The sequence below is a fragment of the Lactuca serriola genome, chromosome 2 (genome assembly GCF_051521515.1).
Source record: "Lactuca serriola cultivar US96UC23 chromosome 2, Lser_US96UC23_V15, whole genome shotgun sequence".
NCBI classification, from domain to species: Eukaryota; Viridiplantae; Streptophyta; class Magnoliopsida; order Asterales; family Asteraceae; genus Lactuca; species Lactuca serriola.
In genome coordinates this window covers 132,781,518-132,803,334 of record NC_136409.1, presented here as the reverse complement: position 1 = coordinate 132,803,334, position 21,817 = coordinate 132,781,518, and positions in this window count along the sequence as shown.

The window sequence follows — 21,817 nt, the reverse complement described above, 5'->3', positions numbered from 1 at the left end:
CTGTATACTAAAATTTCAGGTTTTCTATCTAATGGTGGGTACTTCAATATACCGAAATCTCAATCTCTAATTTTGCGGTCAAGATTTATAACCTCTAGCGTCGGGTATTTCAGCATATGCTGAGATGTAATTATTTTTTTCGCAATGATATAGTTTTCATGTGAAAAAAAGACTGAAAAATAATCTTTCATAATACCTTTCACATTTTTTGATTATTTTTATCATTGACCCAATAAAAAATCGTTGATTATACCCTCCGGTGTCAGGTATTTCAAATTATATGCTATCCGACGTCGTCTATTTCAGTATATTGAAATCTCAACCAATGATTCTGTAGCCAAGCTTTATACCATTTGGCCGGGTTTTTCGATATATTGAAATGTCAAGCATTATGCTCTCATGTCGTGTATTTTAGTATATTGGAATGTCAAGCTTTATATCTTCTGGTGTTAGTGATTTCAGCATACTGAAATCTTAATCTTTGATTCTACAACCAACTTACCCGTATGTGTTGGATATTTTAGTATACCGAAATGTCAAGCTTTATACCCTACGATGCTAGGTGTTTTAGTATATTGAAATGTTAATATTTGATTTAGCAGCCAAGATTTATACTCTTTGGTGTTGGGTAGTGTAGTTTAGTGAAATGTCAATCTTTATACCTTCCGGTGTCGAGTATTTTAGTATATTGAAATGTCAAGTTTTATACCACATTCACCACCTCTCCCCCACAACACAACGTCGAGGTTCTTGAAATCGAACAACCTTTATTATAGCCAATCACCTTCATAAAATCGGACTCCTTGATGAGCATCTCTCAACTTGTCCTTTGTCAAACCTATCTCCGATTAACCTAGCGAACTACCTTGAATATGGTTACAACTCATGGTGTTCGTGAACATGTTCATGTTATTGATGCATGCAAGGTAAAAAAAACAAATTGCAACATTAAGAAATATCGGGAAATGATTGTGTGTAAAAAATATAATCTTATTTTTTATGCGTCTAATGTAATATCATACTAATATATTTTTTTTGTACTAAATATTTTACTTAAACTTTTTTAAACTTTTTCAATATGTCAAAAGTTTATCCAATAGTCAACTTCAAATACCATATTCTCTTCATTGTGAGCCAAAAGAAAAAAGATCTGGCAATTAATTGATTGAACACAAAACTTTAGGTTAAAAATATATTATATTTTCGTTTTAAGTTAAAAATAAAATATGTTTTTGTTTTAGTTCAAAAAATATGAGTATGTTGTTTTTATTAGAATTATTAATATTTTGTTGTTCTCATACACAAAGTGGCAGCCAATGAATATATTCTTGACCAAAACATGTTTCAAATAAGTGGCAGTGCATTGGTTCCAAACCAGTCACAATGGATATACAAAGATCATTTGTCATTAAGCAGTAAACATACATTCTTATTTAAAGGACGACGGAAACATTTTTTCTAATTTGAAAGAGCAAAATTAATGTTTGGGAATTCAGTTGCAAATAATGTCACTTTTATTATCTTTAAGTCAACAGCTTTTCTTATTGAAGAGCGTACTTTTATTTTTGGTTTTTGTAATGAACTAAAAACTCATAGTTTCTCAGCATGAACAACCATTTTTATAATAAAGAATCAGTTCGTTTTTTTATCAGACACATTACAACTCGATCCTCGCTACAATTACCTAACTCTACACTCATAATGAACACTCAAGAACAAACACAATGTTAATGAGAATTACAAAAGCTTAACAAATATGAAACCCTTATCGGTACATAGTAAGAATACGAGAAGAATGATAGAAACAAAAGAATGAACAAAATATGTGATCTAACTCACTCTAGCTACCACATCCAAAATACATATTTCGGGTTGAGAAGCAACACGAAAACCCACATGCTAACCCAATCAACTCCAACATTTAAAACCTAAACCATGCACAATAAAAAAAAAGAATAGAACCACACAAACTAGACAATTGTTAGTTTGGCAAATATTACCTAATATTTCCAATACCACCACTCAAACAAACAAATTAAAACAGCTTAGCAGAAAAAGGGTCAACTAATTCAAGTTATTAAGAAACTCATGCTTAGATGACATTATTTAGAATATCATCAGTTTGACTTGAGGACCCAATTTTAGCAAGATTTGTAATCCTTTTTGAAATTTTATCCTTAATAAAGTGGCCATCAATTTCAAAAATATTTTGTTTGTCATGAAAAACAAGATTTAATGTCAACTTAATAGTTGACTCATTATCACAAAAAGGTATCAAAGTGAATTATATAATATCCAGATCAAATAAAACCTTTAATACACACATAATTTCACATGTTAAAGACCCAAGTTCCCTATACTTAGATTTAATAAATGACTTGGAAATTGTTTCTAGTTTTTGGTTTTCCAAGACATAAGTGAACTACCAAAAAAAGACCAAATAATCACTTATAGATTTGCTGGTAAACAAGCACTTAGCCTAGTCTGTATCAGAAAAACCTTTAAACACAAGAGAATCACTTTTTAAAATTCAAACTCCCTTACATGGACTATTTTTTAAAAACCTTAACAACCTCATTGTAATATTTAAATGACTTTCCCTTGGTTTATACATAAACTGACTGAGAACTTGAACTAAATAAAAAATGCCAAGTCTAGCAATAGTAAGAGAAATCAGTTTCCCAACCAATTTTTGAAAACTTGCTATATTTTCAAGAAAACAGTCATCAACATCATCACATTCTCTATTAACAACCAAATTAGCATCAATAGGTGTTCTTATTGGTTTAGAACCCAACATACCAAAATCATGTAGAAGTTTCATACAATATTTTCTTTGAGAAAGATAAACACTTCCTTGGATATCAATAACCTTAATACCAAGAAAATATTTCAACTTTCGTAAGTCTTTAATTAAAAACTATGACTTAAGAAATTATTTAACCCTTGAAATTCAAATTCATTATTTCCTATAAGTATAATATCATCAACATACACAAACAAGATGATTATAGAGCTTCCAACATTTTTAACAAACATAGAATAGTCATTATAACTTTGCTTAAAACCAAAACTGAACAGAAAGGACCATAAATTCTCATTCCACTTTTGTAGAGCTTGTTTTAGACCATATAATGATTTTATCAACTTACAAATCCTAGTGTCCCCTTTAGTATGGTAGCCTTGAGGTAATGTCATGTATACATCCGCTTCAGGACTAACATATAGAAAAGCATTGCCAATATCAAACTGATATAAATTCCAACTATGACATATAGTTAAAGTAATAACAATACGAATTGTAACAATTTTTGCAACCGAGAAAAGTCCCATCATAATCTATCCGTTATCTCTAATCATAACCTTTAGCAACTAATTGAGTTTTGTAACTTTCAATTTCAACACTAGATTTATACTTTATCTTATATACCAAACGACACCCAGTGGGTTTTCTATTTTTAGGTAATTTTGTTATTTCCCATATTCTATTACTATAAAGAGCCTCTATTTACAGATCCATGGCTTTTACCCATTAAGGGTTGAGAGAAGCCTCATCATAGGACCAATGTTCACTAGTTTTATTAAGATTTGTAACAAAACATTTATTCTAATTGTTTAAACATGAATAATTAACAAATTTTTTAATACCATATTTATATTTCCTTTCTATTATGTAATCATTAAACCTAGAAAGAGGACAAGTATCTCTTTTAGAACTTGTGAGACCAAGAGAGTGAGTGGGTTCAGAACTTTTCTGATTTATTTCCTTAGTAAAATTAGTAGTAATAGGACCACTCCTATCAATTAAGGGAACAAATGCCACCTCAAGATTAGGACTAGCTCTAATTGAGTAATATCTACTTTACCTTGATCTTGGGCTTCATTAGTATCACTAGACTGATGGACTAATCTCAAGTCTCTTATTCCCAAGTCATCATTAATGAACTCAGATGTCATTGACTCATCATAGGAAAAAAAAGGTCCAAAGATAAAGAAACATCATGAGAACTACTAATCTAGGAAAATGCTTTATTTTAAAAGGAACAACAGACTCATAGTCATTCTTGGAAAAAAAAAAGAATTTGAGTTAAGACTCAACAGTTTATAACCTTTATTTTCTAAGGGATATCCAAAAAAATACATTTCTCAGCTCTTTCTAAAAACTTACCATTTACATTAATTTTAGTTGAAAACACAAACATCCAAACACTCTGAGATTGTCTAAACTAGGGCTTTTATTATAAATTAGTTCATAAGGATATTTACAATTTAAAATAGAGGAAAGAGTTCGATTGATTAGAAAAACAATAGTGAGAACAACATCACTCCAATATTTTATCAGAATTCTAGATTGAAACATTAAAGATCTTGCCACATTAAGGATGTGCCTATGTTTTCTCTACACAACACCATCTATTGTGGAGTATGAACACATGAAATTTTATGTAAAACACCACTTTTTTTCACAAAACATTTTCACTTTATTATTCAAAAATCCAATTACATTATCAGACCTTACGGTCTTGATATTGGGCTAAAATAGATTTTTCAAAATGTTAAAAGACATTATAAAATAGTCAAACACTTCTACCTTGGATTTTAGAAGATAGATCCATGTTTCCTTAGTAAAAGCATCTACAATAGTCAAGAAAATTTTGAAACCCTCTGTACTAGTAACTCTATAAGAGCCCCACACATATAAATGAATAAGACAACCCAACACTTTTGTATTATGTTGAGTGGTGGGAAACGATCCCCTTGTTTGTTTAGCCTTGTGACAAACATCACAAGGGCAATATTGTTCATTGTTAAATTTCAATTTATCTTTTAACAAATTTAAGGCCTGATCAGCAAGATGACCAAATCTATTATGCCAAATAAACTTTGAAACAAAAAGTCGAGTATTATTAGATTTTTTCATGTGATTACCTGAAGATTTTCTATTAAGATAATAAAGCTCATCAGTTTAATTACCACTCTCCACCATCACCTTGGACTGTTAATTGTCAACATTACATGTAACTCACACTCATTCTGTCTCTATACTTTATACTTGCACATTATCTATATATATACTATATACTCTATACACATAATCTCTATCTCTCTATACGGTGTGGTACTTGAAGATCAGCAAAATGCATTGCAATCCCATTCTAGCTTGGTGACAACTTTCGCCCCAACTTCTAACATTCATAACTCCTTTGTTTCTAACCCGTTTTTTATGATCTTTATATCCACATGAAGGTGGTAATATACTCTACAACTTTTTAAAGTCATTTATCATTTACTTAATACGAGTCTTAATATTAGGACACAAATTTCCCCCAAAAAGCATAAAATGTACCATTTTACCCTTTTGAACAAAATGTATTTTCTCATGTATTTCTTCTCTTAAACTTACTCATATAGCCTCTTCTAAGTGACTTAAACTTATCTTGGTCATTTTCATGAAGTCACAACTTCATAAATCTATATATATTCTCATAAATGACAATTTTTCCATTTTGTTTAATATTTGACTAAAAGTCAAATCTCTCTAAATTTTAGGTTCTTACAATACATTTATGTTCATTAAAAGAAATTAAATCTTACTATCCTTACATAATTTGTAATCAAACAACAAATTTATGTTGAAATCATGGACAACAAACACATGCAACAATAATATAGATTTTGAGAGTTGTATATTCTAATTTTTATTAATTTTGGAAGATGACCCCTTAGAATGACTAACCCTAGGATTCAACTTAGATAAATCCACAATATTGTGGAGTAGTGATTCAGAGGCAGTCATATGTTATTTTTCCCCTTAGTCAATTAACTATTTTTGAATATTAAAGTTAAAACTAGAGTTACTTGAAATACCTGTCATATTCACACTAGCAGTTCCTTTATCCACCACTTGTTTTTCATTGATTAGTCTTAAAAATTTTGAGTATTGTTCACCAGTATGATAGTGCACATCTGAATTCTTATTTTGATCAAAGGATATTGGATTATTAGAATTGTGAGTAGTAGAGAAATTACTATTAAAAAACTTGTTTTGATTAGTATTTAACTTGGATTTATGTTTAAAATCTTTGGGATAACCTATGTTTTGGAACACTTTTCAATAGAGTGACCTTTAAGACCATAATATTTTCATTGGGGAATTTGAGTTCTTTTTTTATTTATTTTTTGATCAACAAGTTAACTATTAAAAACAGAGGAGTGAGACTTGGAGTTAATATTAGAATGAACTCCATGTTTATGATTTGAATCTTTAAGAGAGATTAAAGAAAAAGTAGTTTTCACAAAAGGAAGGGGGCCTATTAAAAGAATATGACTTTTATCTTGATTATAAGTATCATCTTACCCACTTAAAAAGTGCATTAATTTCATTAGTTTTAATTGATTATTAAAACTATCAGCAACTACAGAAGTACAATCGGTTAAATTTATGAAATCATCAAATTCCTTCGAGTATAAATCTAGTTTATTAAAATAATCAAATAAAGATAACCGACCATGAGTAAGTGAGTTGATTATTTGATATACATTAAAAATAACTGACACATCTACCTTATGATAAGTTTCAAAAAGTTCATCCCAAATATCTTTAGATTTTTTAGAACACACATGACAAACATAAATGGTTTCTGAAATAGACCCAAGTATCCAAGAACATGTGATAGCATTAGCACGTTCCTATTTTAATTCTTTACTTTTATCCTTACTAGGTTTATCAACAGTTTCATCAGTAAAAGCCAATTTTTTGGAATAACAAACTAAACTACTCATAAATTACCGTTTATTTCTCCAACATGACTTGAACCTATGACCTTTCAATTGAGAGTCACTCATTACCGCTAGGCCAAAGACCCTTTGGTAGTAACACCCAATTTATTAAGTGCTTTAAGGGTTGTAATCATGGAACTGCACCAAATCTACACTTTTCTGTTCCAAGAAGTTTAAATTTTATGATACTTCTTATAGCATTATCAGAATGATGTATGTATAGCTGATCATCAAAATCAAAATTGTCTTTCTTAGTACTAGTACCAGAGGAGTCCTTAGATTGAATTAGATTGAACACTAATTAGTCACAAAAAACAGATATACAAAAAATAGGGAACTATGCAGACAAATAGATCCAGATGGCATAACAATAGGATGGATGCCCAAGACGAGTAAACAAAGTTCCAACAAAAAACTACATCAGATAAGTTAATCCACAAAAAGATATCAAACAGTTAACTGGTATTCATAAGAAGGATCTACCAAGCATATAGAAGCGCATGACAACATAAGAAACAAACTAGAGATATGCAACAAGCAGCCCATTGCAAAGCTCGATCAAAGAAAAAAGGGAACACAAATTCTTAGAGTAAATTGATCGTCACTTTTGGAATATCAATATAATCTATTGACCAAAAAACCAGCTCAGAGGTGTTAAATGGTTCAGTTAGGGCTTCAAGACCTTAAGTTGGGGATGGATTTTCTTCAAGGAGGGAAAATCCATTCGAGGAGACATCGGGCTAAGAACACACTGAGATCACCAACACACTGACAATGATCCAAACAGATCGAACAAGCTGGAAAAATGATCGATAGAAGAAAGGAAACTTGATCGATAACAAAGAGGAGAATGAGGGATGAAATATCAAAGAGGTTTCACAAATAGTGAACTCATCAAAATCCTAGCACGATGAGAAGACAACAATCTAAATAATGCAATAACAGACTCACGCATATTGCTCTGATACCATGTAATTAACTATAAACTCATAAATTCCCAACATAAACAATATTTTTTATAGCAAAGACCTAGTTCACTTTTTCATCAGACACATTACAACTCGATCCTCGCTACAATTATCTAACTCTACACACATAATGAACACTCAAGAACAAACAATGTTAATGAGAATTACAAAATCTAAACAAATACGAAACCCTAACTGGTATATAGGAAGAAGACGATAGGAATGATAGAAATGAGAGAATGAACGAAACATCTGATATAACTCTCTCTATCTACCACATCCAACATATATAGTTCGGGTTGAGAAGCTACCTGAAAATACACGTGCTAACCTGATCATCTCCAACATTTACCAATCAAACCTTGCACAATAAGAAAAGAACAGAAACTACACAAACTAGACAAATTGTTAGTTTGAAAAATATTACCCAATATTTCCAATAGTTTTCATAGACCATAATTACTTCAAGAACCATTTATGACCACATATTATCTGTAGATATGAAATTATCATTTTAGGTTTCACTAGGATTTTATTCGCAGTGCGTTGCGGTGGCAGTAATGTATTTGATAAGTAGTAGAAAGTAAGTTGCTACATGTTGAATAGAAACTCAAGAACGCTTAAGTTGTGGTTCGGCCCACATATTGTGATAATCTCAAATATCGTATTTGACCTAAACTCTTGAGTTTGTTTTTTCTATAGATTTTATTGTGTATATATATATATACACACACACACACACACACAGTGTTTTCTCATCAAGGGACTGTGTTTATATATATAACTCTATATTTGAATTTTGTTTCTATGTTTTATTAATTATTGTTATGTACTTCAAGAATATCAAGTAAGGATCGGCCAGGTGAAAAGTGTCGGAGGGAAGGACCATTTTAGTATATAGTTGTTTTGAAATCCAGCAACCCAAATGACAGTTCAAACTAGACACCACTCCTGTAAATAGTATATCACTAGTGTAATTAATAATAATACTTTTATTTGTAGGTTTGAGGACAAACCTAATTGGAGTATAAGTCCCTAGACTATAGTCGAACTTCCTAATGAAGTACAAGTTCCCTATAGCCAATAGCTCTGATACCAATCTGTTACACCCCCGCCCTGCAACGAAAACGTCCGGTTGTGCGATGTTTGAATGTTGGATCACATATTATTGAATGTACATTGAACACTGCAAAAAAAATATAAAACATAAATATTACTTCCATTATGGATAAAAATACTATATCAGAATGTATTTTGTTGAAATGCTAGAATTCCTAATACAAAAGTTGTGCTTAACTATAATGATAACAAGTCTTTGGTAGCTTCGTCGATCAACCACTACTTTCGGATGTACAACCTTTCGTCTCTTGGTTTCCTAGGAATACATTTGGTTTTGAAAGGGTCAACATAATGTTGGTGAGTCCACAGGTTTTGTCTATTATACTTTGAAAATATTTTTTGTCTATAACTTTGTTGAGTTGTAAAAGTATTTTGATTCTTTGCTTTGCAGATAGTATTATATTATTCATAGGTACTAGGGCTTATGAAGTTCTTATTCATGTTATATACTATTAGTGTATTCGTATCTTAGGGGTATACTTAAGGAAATGAATGCTTTTAAGAACAGGATAACCGGGAGTGATTTTAATGTAGATTAGTTGGATACATACCAACCTTCATCTATATAATTGTGTACTTATGACATAACTAGATTTATGATGTTTCATAATTCTAATTAATATATAATTATTTTCAATACGTATGTAACATCCCAAAAATACGAGTCAAAAATTTCATTTTTAAAACAAGTACACGGCAAAACATTAGAAATAAAAGGTTCAACGGTGATATCATTTCACAAAAGGTGCTGCATGTCTAGAAACATTTTTATAAAACATTAAAGTGTCAGAGTACAATTTCGAAGGAGGATCTCATGATGCGGAAAGCAAAGCATGTGTGTGATGTACCGCTACCGTGCTGGCTCCTTCCCCTTCGAAGAAGAGGTACCTGAAACCAAAACTGAAACTGTAAGCACGAAGCTTAGTGAGTTCCCCCACTGTACCACATACCATATAACCACATAACATACATATATTGTCAGGCATATCTGGGTGCCCAACCTACCCCTTCGGTCCTCTCGACCGGATGTAGCCGAGCATACCTGGGTGCTGGCCTCCCTTTCGGTCCTCTCGACCGGGTACTGCCTAGCATATCTGGGTGCTGGCCTCCCCTTCGGTCCTCTCGACCGGATACTGGGGATTATTTCTCCCCTCTACTACTACCACATAACAGGTATCTCAATATCAGAATCTATCTAGCAGGACTGGGTATAACTACCCCTTCGGCCCTATCGATCGGATATCTTGGGGACTATATCCCCCTACTGTCACTAGCACATAGCATCATATCATACTAGCACATAAACATAACACAGGTAGTAGTAATCCCTAGATGAATATCACAGGGACAATCATCTACATACAACTCCTAATGGTGGGCCGGCATTGTGGCCGTAGACCCACCGCTACTGGAATGTAACTCACCTCGAAAGTAACTGCGGTAGTCTGCTTGCTAAGCGCCTGACTGCTGAATCAGAAATCTTCCGGCTATAAATCATAAACACAGGTTAGCCTCTCATTCACACCCTTAGGTCAGATGACTGACCCTCCCTTCGACCCAGGTCAACTCCTTAGTCAAGGTCAACTTCCAGTTGACTGGACTCGCCGAGTCATGGCACCGACTCGCCGAGTCCTTCTCCACTAACGCGGTCCCACTCTACAAGCCCCTTCTTCCCACTCACTGAATCGTCCTTAACTCACCACTCAGGACGATGGGACTGGCTCGCGATTTGACTCGCCGAGTCCATGAACAAATCGCCGAGTCCATGCGAGCAGACTTCCCACTCGCTTCCAAATCCTTATCCGAACATCCTGCATGAGGATCTGGGGTTTCTGGGACTATCGGAACACGTTAGATTGCTAATCCTAAGTGCAAACACGAAGGGTTGGACTTATGACACTTAAACCCTTCGTACGCAATAACAGTTCATACAACTCGTCGAGTTTGAAGAACAACTCGTCGAGTACTAGGCAATCTTCATATGACTCGCCGAGTTGTTCATCCAACTCGCCGAGTCTAAGGCCATATTCATAGAACTCGCCGAGTTCCACCTTGGGACTCGCCGAGTCCTTTAACCCATTTCCCATATAAGCCAAATCTGAGACATGCAACTCTTCAAAACCACAGATCTATGATCCTAGGGCATGCTTAACACGTAAAGTTGCAAACTTTACGTGCATGCATGGCCCTAGAAGCTCAAAAATGCAATTCCAAGCTCTTTAAGAGGTCATGCACTCCATGGGGGTCCTCAATCACTTCAACCACAGCAACTTTATGCTTCTAACACGTCCATAAAGTCTAGATCTGAAGTCCTTTCGGATTATTAAGCACAAACACATGGAGATTGGTGTTTTAGGGCTTGAAAACCACCAAATTGGGACAAAATGGGATCTAATGGACTAAAGATCAAGGTAGAGACTTTACTACCTGAATGGAAGCTTCTCCCAAAGTAGATTTCGGATCTACTCCCTCTCTTGCACTCTTCAAACTCTTCTTTTCTCCTTCTAAGCTCCAATGTGCCCCAAAAATCCTTCACAAGGCAACAAATCACTCAAACTTACAAATGGAGGCTAGGGTTTCGACAAGGAACGCTCTGAGGATGATAGAGGTTGAGATGGGGCTATAAGGACATTTAAATAGGGTGCAAACCCTAAGGATTCGGGTCTTCTCCTGATTGGCCTACTCGCCGAGTCCAGGCGTGGACTCGCCGAGTAGATCACTTAAAGCCCACACCCATCTCGACATCTACTCGGCGAGTTAGGGCTACAACTCGCTGAGTAGCTCTTCCAAAAAGAACCTTTAATCAAAACAAATACATACCAGGAACTGGGCATTACAAATCTCCCCCACTTATCTTAGACTTCGTCCTCGAAGTCTGCTGACTCCAGAAACAACTCTGGGTAGTGCTCCCTCATCTCCTCCTCCGCCTCCCATGTCCACTCTGAACCCCTCCGGTGTTGCCACTACACCTTCACCAACTGAACCACGTTGTTCCTCAAGGTCCTCATCTCTCGATCTAAGATCGCAACTGGTCTCTCGATATAATTCAGGTTGCTATCAACCTGAATATCCTTTAAGGGTACAACTGCCGACTCGTCCACCAAACACTTCCTCAACTGAGAAACATGAAAAGTGTTGTGGATCTGGCTAAGCTCTGCTGGAAGATCGAACCTATAGGCGGCCCGACCCACCCGGGCCAAAACCCTAAAAGGACCAATGAACCTGGGGCCCAACTTGCCCCTCTTCCGGAACCTAATGACACCCTTCCAGGGTGATACCTTCAGGAGGACCATGTCACCCACCTGAAACTCCAAGTCTGAACGCCTTCTATCGGCGTAACTCTTCTGCCGACTCTACACAGTCTGCAGCCTGCTACGAACCTGCTGGATCAACTTTGTCGTCTTGAGCACCACTTCGGTGCTCCCGATGACGCGCTGACCGACCTCGCCCCAACAAATCGGGGTCCTGCACTTTCTCCCGTAGATCATCTCGAAAGGAGGGCGGTCAATACTCGCATGGTAGCTGTTGTTATACGAAAACTCAGCCAAGGGAAGATAGGTATCCCAACTGCCACCGAAGTCTAGCACGCACGCTCGCAACATATCCTCCAGAGTCTCGATGGTCCGCTCGCTCTGTCCATCTGTCTGCGGGTGAAAGGCGGTGCTAAAATGCAAACGAGTGCCCAACTCGTCATGAAATCTCTTCCAAAACCTGGAAGTAAAACGCACATCCCTGTCCGAGATAACCGATACTGGCACCCCGTGCCGCGCCACGATTTCCCTGATATAGATGTCGGCCACTTTCTCGGCCGATATGCTTTCCTGAATCGGAATAAAATGGGCGCTCTTGGTCAATCGATCCACGATGACCCAAATCGAATCTACTCCACGCGTAGTCCTGGGAAGCTTTGTGATAAAATCCATCGTGATATCTTCCCATTTCCACAACGGGATGTCCAACGGCTGCATCTTCCCATGTGGTCTCTGATGTTCGGCCTTGACCTTCCTGCAGGTCAAGCACCGCTCAACGTACCAAGCCATATCCCGCTTAATGCAAGGCCACCAATAATCTAGACGAAGATCCCTATACATCTTCGTCGCCCCTGGATGAATAGAGAATCGGGATTTGTGCGCCTCCTTTATCAAGATCTGGTGCACTCCCCCGTGATACGGCACCCACACCCTACAGTGTAATGTCAATAGTCCTCGACTATCATAATCGAAGGAGGAAACCTGACCCACTACACGCTCTCTCTTCCGATGTTCCTCCTTACTAGCCTCCCGAATGTGCTCTAACAGTGGAGTTACCACTGTCATCCTCAGACAGATATCCCTGAGTGGCGCTGCCTTGCGGCTAAGCGCGTCGGCCACCACATTGGCCTTCCCCGGATGGTAAAGGATCTCGCAATCATAATCCTTCACCACGTCTAACCATCGACGTTGCCTCATGTTCAGATTTGGCTGATCCATAAGGTACCTCAAACTCTAATGGTCCGTGTATATGGTACACCGGACTCCATAGAGGTAATGTCGCCAAATCTTGAGGGCGAAAACAACTGCCCCCAACTCCAAATCATGCGTCGGGTAGTTCGCCTCATGAGGCTTGAGCTGCCTCGAAGCGTAGGCAATGACATGCCCCCTCTGCATCAGTACCGCGCCCAACCCTGAAATGGACGCGTCGCAGTAAACCACAAAATCCTCTACGCCCTCTGGCAAGGCTAAGATTGGCGCCTCGCACAATCTCTGTCTCAGCGTCTCAAAGGCAGCCTGCTGCTCGGGTCCCCACCGAAAGACTATGGCCTTCTTCGTCAGCCGTGTCAGGGGTACGGCTATCTTGGAGAAATCCTGAATGAATCTCTGATAATAGCCTGCTAATCCCAGGAAGCTCCGAATCTCGGATGGAGACTTTGGAACCTCCCATCTCATCACGGCCTCGACCTTGGCCGGGTCGACCAGAATCCCGTTCTGGTTGACAAGGTGTCCGAGAAATTGCACCTCGCGTAACCAAAACTCACACTTGGAGAACTTGGCATACAAGCTCTCCCTCCTCAGGGTCTCCAAAACCTCTCTCAGATGCTCCTCATGCTCTTCCTGTGTCTTGGAATAAACCAAGATGTCATCGATGAAAACTATCACAGACCGATCCAGCATCGGTCTGCATACGCGGTTCATGAGGTCCATGAACGCAGCAGGAGCATTGGTGAGCCCAAACGGCATCACCACGAACTCATAATGGCCACAGCGCGTCCGAAACGCGATCTTCTGCGCATCCTCCTCTCTGACCCTCATCTGATGATAACCCGAGGGCAAGTCAATCTTGGAGAACCAAGATGCTCCCTGAAGCTGGTCAAAGAGGTCATCAATTCTCGGGAGTGGGTAACGGTTCTTCACTGTTACCTTGTTCAGCTCCCGATAATCTATACACATCCGATGCGACCCATCCTTCTTCTTCACAAACAGAATCGGGGCTTCCCAGGGTGAACTGCTCGGTCTAATGAATCCCTTGTCTAGCAGCTCATGTAGCTGCGTAGACAACTCCTGCATCTCAGGAGGAGCCAACCGATACGGTGCCTTGGCTATCGGAGCCGCACCAGGAACGAGGTCAATCCTGAACTCCACATGTCGCTCCGGAGGTATCCCAGGAAGCTCCTCCGGGAAAACATCTGCGAAATCTCGCACCACCGGAACCTCGCTCACTGTTGCCTTACCCGCCTCCAGGGTATCCATCACGTACGCGACATATCCTGTGCATCCCTGCTGAAGGTAGCGTCTAGCCCTCGCTGCTGAACATACTGCGGGTCCACACTGCGGCCTCTCGCCATGAATCACTAACTGTCCCCCACCTAGGGTCCTGACTCGCACTAGCTGCTGCGCGTAATCTATCACCGCCCCATTAGGGCTCAACCAATCCATGCCTATAATCACTTTGTTCCCACGTAACGGAATGGGAACCAGATCCACCAAATAGCGCTCCTCAAATAACCTCTGAACACTGATGACGCTCGCACTGATCGATCGTCGGCAATCTCCACCTCCAAAGGGCAATCCAACATTCCCGAAGACTCAGTGAACTTCTTGCTAAGTGCAAGGGAAACAAACGATCGGGTAGCACCCGAGTCGAACAACACCTGGACTGGGATACCGTTCACATGGAACGATCCTAGCACATATATACATATACCGAGCACATATCAATATCATAACATCATATAAATAAATGAGAGGGAAAGAATCGTACCCGTCACCACATCGGGTGCTGCGTGTGCCTCCTTGGCGGTCAGCTGAAATTCCTGGCTCCTCACCACTGGAGCCTCTGCCTTGCCCTGCCGGTCATCTGTGATCCGCAGGGTCGCTGGAGCTGGCACCTTCACTGGCGCTGCAACTGTCAACTGGGGGCAATTAGCCTTCTTGTGGCCCCTCTGGTTGTAGTGGAAACACAGCAACTCAGACGTCTGAATAACTGCTGTCGGAGCAGTGCAATCCCTGCTATAGTGCCCAGACTTGCCGCACTTATAGCAGCCTGATGATCCCAACATGCACGCCCCCTCGTGCGTCTTGTCGCATTTCCTGCAGCGGCCCCGTCCCTGTTGGCCTTTCGGCCCCAAATCTGATCCCTTGGGCTTCTTCCCCGAAGCCCCTCCTGACTGTCCCTCTTCTGCCTTCCGTTTCCGGATGTGCTCCAAATCTATCTCCCTCTCCCTCGCCCTGGCAATCATAGAGTCCAAGGTGGGGCAAGCTGAAAAACTAACGTGCTCCTGTATATCAGCTCGGAGCATGTCATGATAGCGGGTCCTCCTCATGTCCTCATCACCCGCATATTGGGGCACCAACAACGCCCTCTCCCGGAACTTGGCGGTGATTTCCGCCACAGTCTCTGTCGTCTGCCTCATGTCCAAAAACTCCCTGGCCAGCTGCTGAAGCTCGACAGCCGGCGCAAACTCTGCCCTGAATCTGGTCACAAAGTCCGACCAGGTCATAGCCTCGATCGCTGAGGCTCCCAACGAGTCACCCACTGACTCCCACCAGTCTCGAGCTTGGTCTCGTAAACACCCTGTTGCATACCTCACATTCGACCCCTCGGGGCAGAAGCTGGTCAACTATGTAGACTCGATGTCTGCAATCCATCGTCTGGCGGCAATGGGGTCTTTCGCCCCATGAAAATCCGGCGCACCACTACCCCGAAAGTCCTTAAAGGATAGTGTGCGAGATCCCGACTGGCCAGATGCCATGTCGCTCCTGAATGCCCGAAGGCGATCTTCCATCAACTCGATGATCCCCTCCTTGATCGACCCGAAGATAATGGGGGTCGACTCAAGGATACCCCTGGTGATCTCTGACGCGATGAACTCGCGTAGTCCCTCATCCACTGGCTCGGAACCTGATCCCGAACCTGACCCCTCTCCTGAACCGCCATCTATCGGCCTCGATCGTAGTACCACCATTCTGCAATACATAATAACAATCATTAGTGATACTGATACTTCTTGAGGGATCACAACTACTTACAAGTTCCCTGGTCTTATCTTGGCCTTCCTCGGTTCGGGTACGGATCCTCTGCTTTCAGTAGTACGGGCCCATACTACCTTCCACATTTATCCGTACCTTCTTCAAGGACTGCCTCGACTCCACCAGATCCCTTTCACTACTGCTGATCACCGCTATACTCATCCTAGGCTTGCCCTAGGGAAATCTCAGGCTCCACCCTACCAGGTCCTCAGCTGCTGAAGGCCTCCTAGTAATGCCAATTAACCATTACCTGAATACCGTCACATATGGTGAGGCTCGGATAATCCTTCGAGTAACAGACTCGTCCCTAAAATGGTTAGACTCAAACGAGAGCTACGCAATAGGGCCAAATCCAGCACTCTAAGATTATTCAACCCTGATCACATGTGACGTGACGTATTCACCTAATTGCTAACTCCCACCACTCAGAGTCCCACAAAGCACAAAGCAAGCCGCATTGAAACTAAGGGAACAATCTCAAGCAAATCCGCCCTCATAGAGAGAAACTGAACTAGCATACAGAGCTAAACTCCTACTATCAGGCATAACCTAACAGGCTATCCTACTGCCATCTACTCAATTCTAGCACGCAATTTTCATACACTGAAGCACATAAAGCAGGCACATAAGGCATCACTCCTAGATCCTTAGTCCTATTCTAGCATGCTGTTCTACTGAAACTGATAAACACAACATAAGCTTGTATGGGTACTTTAGGGAATACTTACTTGAGCTCGGCCGGTTGCGCACATCACATACTTCGTTCGTTCTCAAAAACCCCTTTTTTAAATTCTTAGAAAACATTTCTTTTTGGAAAATCTTTTAATCCCTTGATTTGAGCTTAGACACCCCCGAAGGTGAGTCCGAATCCCTCAAACCAGGGATCTGATACCAACTTGTAACATCCCAAAAATACGAGTCAAAATTTTCATTTTTAAAACAAGTACAGGGCAAAACATTAGAAATAAAAGGTTCAACGGTGATATCATTTCACAAAAGGTACTGCATGTCTAGAAACATTTTTATAAAACATTAAAGTGTCAGAGTATAATTTTCCAAGAGGATCTAACGATGCAGAAAGCAAAGCATGTGTGTGATGTACTGCTACCGTGTCGGCTCCTTCCCCTTCGAAGAAGAGGTACCTGAAACCAAAACTGAAACTGTAAGCACGAAGCTTAGTGAGTTCCCCCACTGTACCACATACCATATAACCACATAACATACATATATTGTCAGGCATATCTGGGTGCCCAACCTACTCCTTCGGTCCTCTCGACCGGATGTTGCCTAGCATACCTGGGTGCTGGCCTCCCCATCGGTCCTCTCGACCGGGTACTGCCTAGCATATCTGGGTGCTGGCCTCCCCTTCGGTCCTCTCGACCGGATACTGGGGATTATTTCTCCCCTCTACTACTACCACATAACAGGTATCTCAATATCAGAATCTATCTAGCAGGACTGGGTATAACTACCCCTTCGGCCCTATCGATCGGATATCTTGGGGACTATATCCCCCTACTGTCACTAGCACATAGCATCATATCATACTAGCACATAAACATAACACATGTAGTAGTAATCCCTAGATGAATATCACAGGGACAATCATCTACATACAACTCCTAATGGTGGGCCGGCATTGTGGCTGTAGACCCACCGCTACTGGAATGTAACTCACCTCGAAAGTAACTGCGGTAGTCAGCTTGCTAAGCGCCTGACTGCTGAATCAGAAATCTTCCGGCTATAAATCATAAACATAGGTTAGCCTCTCATTCACACCCTTAGGTCAGATGACTGACCATCCCTTCGACCCAGGTCAACTCCTTAGTCAAGGTCAACATCCAGTTGACTGGACTCGCCGAGTCATGGCACCGACTCGTCGAGTCCTTCTTCACTAACCCGGTCCCACTCTACAAGCCCCTTCTTCCCACTCACTGAATCGTCCTTAACTCACCACTCAGGACGATGGGACCGGCTCGCGATCCGACTCGCCGAGTCCATGAACAACTCGTCGAGTCCATGCGAGCAGACTTCCCACTCACTTCCAAATCCTTATCCGAATATCCTGCATGAGGATCTGGGGTTTCTGGGACTATCGGAACACGTTAGATTGCTAATCCTATGTGCAAACACGAAGGGTTGGACTTCTGACACTTAAACCCTTCATACACAATAACAGTTCATACAACTCACCGATTTTGAAGAACAACTCGTCGAGTACCAAGCAATCTTCATAGGACTCGCCGAGTTGTTCATCCAACTCGCCGAGTCTAAGGCCATATTCATAGAACTCGCCGAGTTCCACCTTGGGACTCGCCGAGTCCCTTAACCCATTTCCCATATGAGCCAAATCTGAGACATGCAACTCTTCAAAACCACAGATCTATGATCCTAGGGCATGCTTAACACGTAAAGTTGCAAACTTTACGTGCATGCATGGCCCTATAAGCTCAAAAATGAAATTCCAAGCTCTTTAAGAGGTCATGCATTCCATGGAGGTCCTCAATCACTTCAACCACAACAAATTTATGCTTCTAACACGTCCATAAAGTCTAGATCTGAAGTCCTTTCGGATTATTAAGCACAAACACATGGAGTTTGGTGTTTTAGGGCTTGAAAACCACCAAATTGGGACAAAATGGGATCTAATGGACTAAAGATCAAGGTAGAGACTTTACTACCTGAATGGAAGCTTCTCCCAAAGTAGATTTTGGATCTACTCCCTCTCTTGCACTCTTCAAACTCTTATTTTCTCCTTCTAAGCTCCAATGTGCCCCAAAAATCCTTCACAAGGCAACAAATCACTCAAACTTACAAATGGAGACTAGGGTTTCGACAAGGAACGCTCTAAGGATGATAGAGGCTAAGATGGGGCTATAAGGACATTTAAATAGGGTGCAATCCTAAGGATTCGGGTCCCCTCATGATTGGCCTACTCGCCGAGTCCAGGCGTGGACTCGCTGAGTAGATCACTTAAAGCCTGCACCCATCTCGACATCTACTCGGCGAGTTAGGGCTACAACTCGCCGAGTAGCTCTTCCAAAAAGAACCTTTAATCAAAACAAATACCTACCAGGAACTGGGCGTTACAACGTATCCTTATAAAACCTAACTGGTGGAGTGGTAATATAACCTTTATTCAAGTTGAGTGATGACATAACATACTACAATTATTCGTTTGGAATCGGGTGTAGTGACAACATTATATACGACTATTGTTTGTTTAGATAGGGCGTAGTGACGACATAATATACTACTATTATCAATTTGAATTGAGTGTAACGACGACATGTTATATTACTATTATCCGTTTAAATCGAGTGTAGCAACGACATAATATATTATTATAGGGGTGAGCATTTGGACCGGCCCGGACCGAACCGGACCAGACCGGCTCTTGGACCGGACCGCTTATGGAGAATTTTGTGGACCATGGACCGGACCGGATGAGTCGTGTCCGGGTCCAGGTCCGGGTTTTCCGGTTTTTGGACCCGTTTGGACCGGTACAACTTTAATTGCATAGAGTATATGTAATCTAAATTGATGTATAATATTATAATTTGCAAAATTAATATGTTTCCGTTTCATGCCTAACTAATCTACATTTATGTATAATATTATAACTTGCAATTTGCAAAAATTAATTTTCCAAATAAAAGCAACTAACATAGAAATCAAGTTCACCAACAAAAGTTAAACAATTTTAAGACAAACATATAAAAGTATTACCGTAACAACAAAAATCATAGTTTAAACTTTAAAATCAATTAAACTAACAAACTTCATAAACTCAGAATCTAATCTTCCATTGGCCTCTTCCCCATATCATTGTCATCCATATGTGACATATTTAAAGCTTGTGCAATCTCTATATAAACACAAATGAAAATGTTGTTAGTATTTAATAAAAAGTAATAATTGAATAAAAAAAGAATAAAGATTGTTATTTTTTTACCCAAAGCTATATCATCATCGTTCAAGATGTCATCAACGTTGTCAACTATCGGATTTGTAGACTTTATCACCCAATCTTGGGTGCATAACAAAGCTTCAACTATCAATGTCGATAAACTAGTGATAAACTAGTCTGATACTTACTTACAACTCTACCACATGTGCTAAACGCGGACTCGGAATTATAGTATAAAATAATACTAAAAAGCTGAAATATTTCAGTTTTGATAGCTCTACTTTGAAAGATTGTAACTCAGTGAATAAAATACCAAAATAAACAAAATTATAGTCTAAATTCATCTACAAACTGTAAACTAAATGTTGGAAAAAACCGGAGGTCAATCCGACTTAAAACGAATGAGTTATGGGTGTTTAAAAAACGTCACAGATTACAAAATCTTGCTGAAAAGCTGAATTTTTTCAGCTTTGATAGCTCTACTTTGAAGGATTGTAACTCAGTGAATATGATACCAAAATAAACAAAAAAATAGTCTAAACTCATCTACAAACTGTAAAATAAATGTTGGAAAAGATCTCCGGTCAATCCGACTTAAAACAAATGAGTTATGGGTGTTTAAAAAACATCACAGATTACAAAATCTTGTTGAAAAGCTGAATTTTTTCAGCTTTGATAGCTCTACTTTGAAGGATTGTAACGCGGTGAATATAATACCAAAATAAACAAAATTATAGTCTAAATTCATCTACAAAATGTAAACTAGATGTTGGAAAAAACCGCAGATCAATCCGACTTAAAACGAATGACTTATGAGTGTTTAAAAAACGTCACAGAAATCTTAATCATGTCCAACCGGTTCTAAACCCGGTAAAAACCGGACCGAACCGAGAAAAAAACCGGACCGGACCGGAGAGAAATATGAGAACCGAGAACCGGCCCGGGGGTCCAAAAAATTGGTCCGGTTCACCGGTCCAGTCCGGTCCACCGGTCCAAATGCTCACCCCTATATTATTATCCGTTGAAATTGAGTGTAGCATTAGCATAATACACTAATACTATATGTTTTAAATCAAGCATAGTAACAACATAATATATTACTATTATCCATTTGAGTCGAGCGTAGTAACGACATAATATATTATTATTATCCGTTTGAGTCGAGCATAGTGACGGGATAATATATTACTATTATCCATTTGAGTTGAGCGTAGTGATGACATAATATATTACAATTATCCATTTGAGTCAAGTGTAGTGATAGCATAATATATCACTATGATCCCTTTGAGTCAAGTATAATATAGTGTAAATATTATATGTGGGTAGTTGGCAGAATAATGATTATGTATAATGTTTTCCTAGAGAGTTTGTCAATGTGATGACTAGGTATAGTGTTCTCCTAATAAGATGTGTCAGTATAACAACTAGAAATAATATTATCTTTAAAGGTTGGGCAACTACCGGGAAAAATATCATCCTAATTTTATGAGCATAATTATCTAACTAACATTATATGATTATTAATAATTATG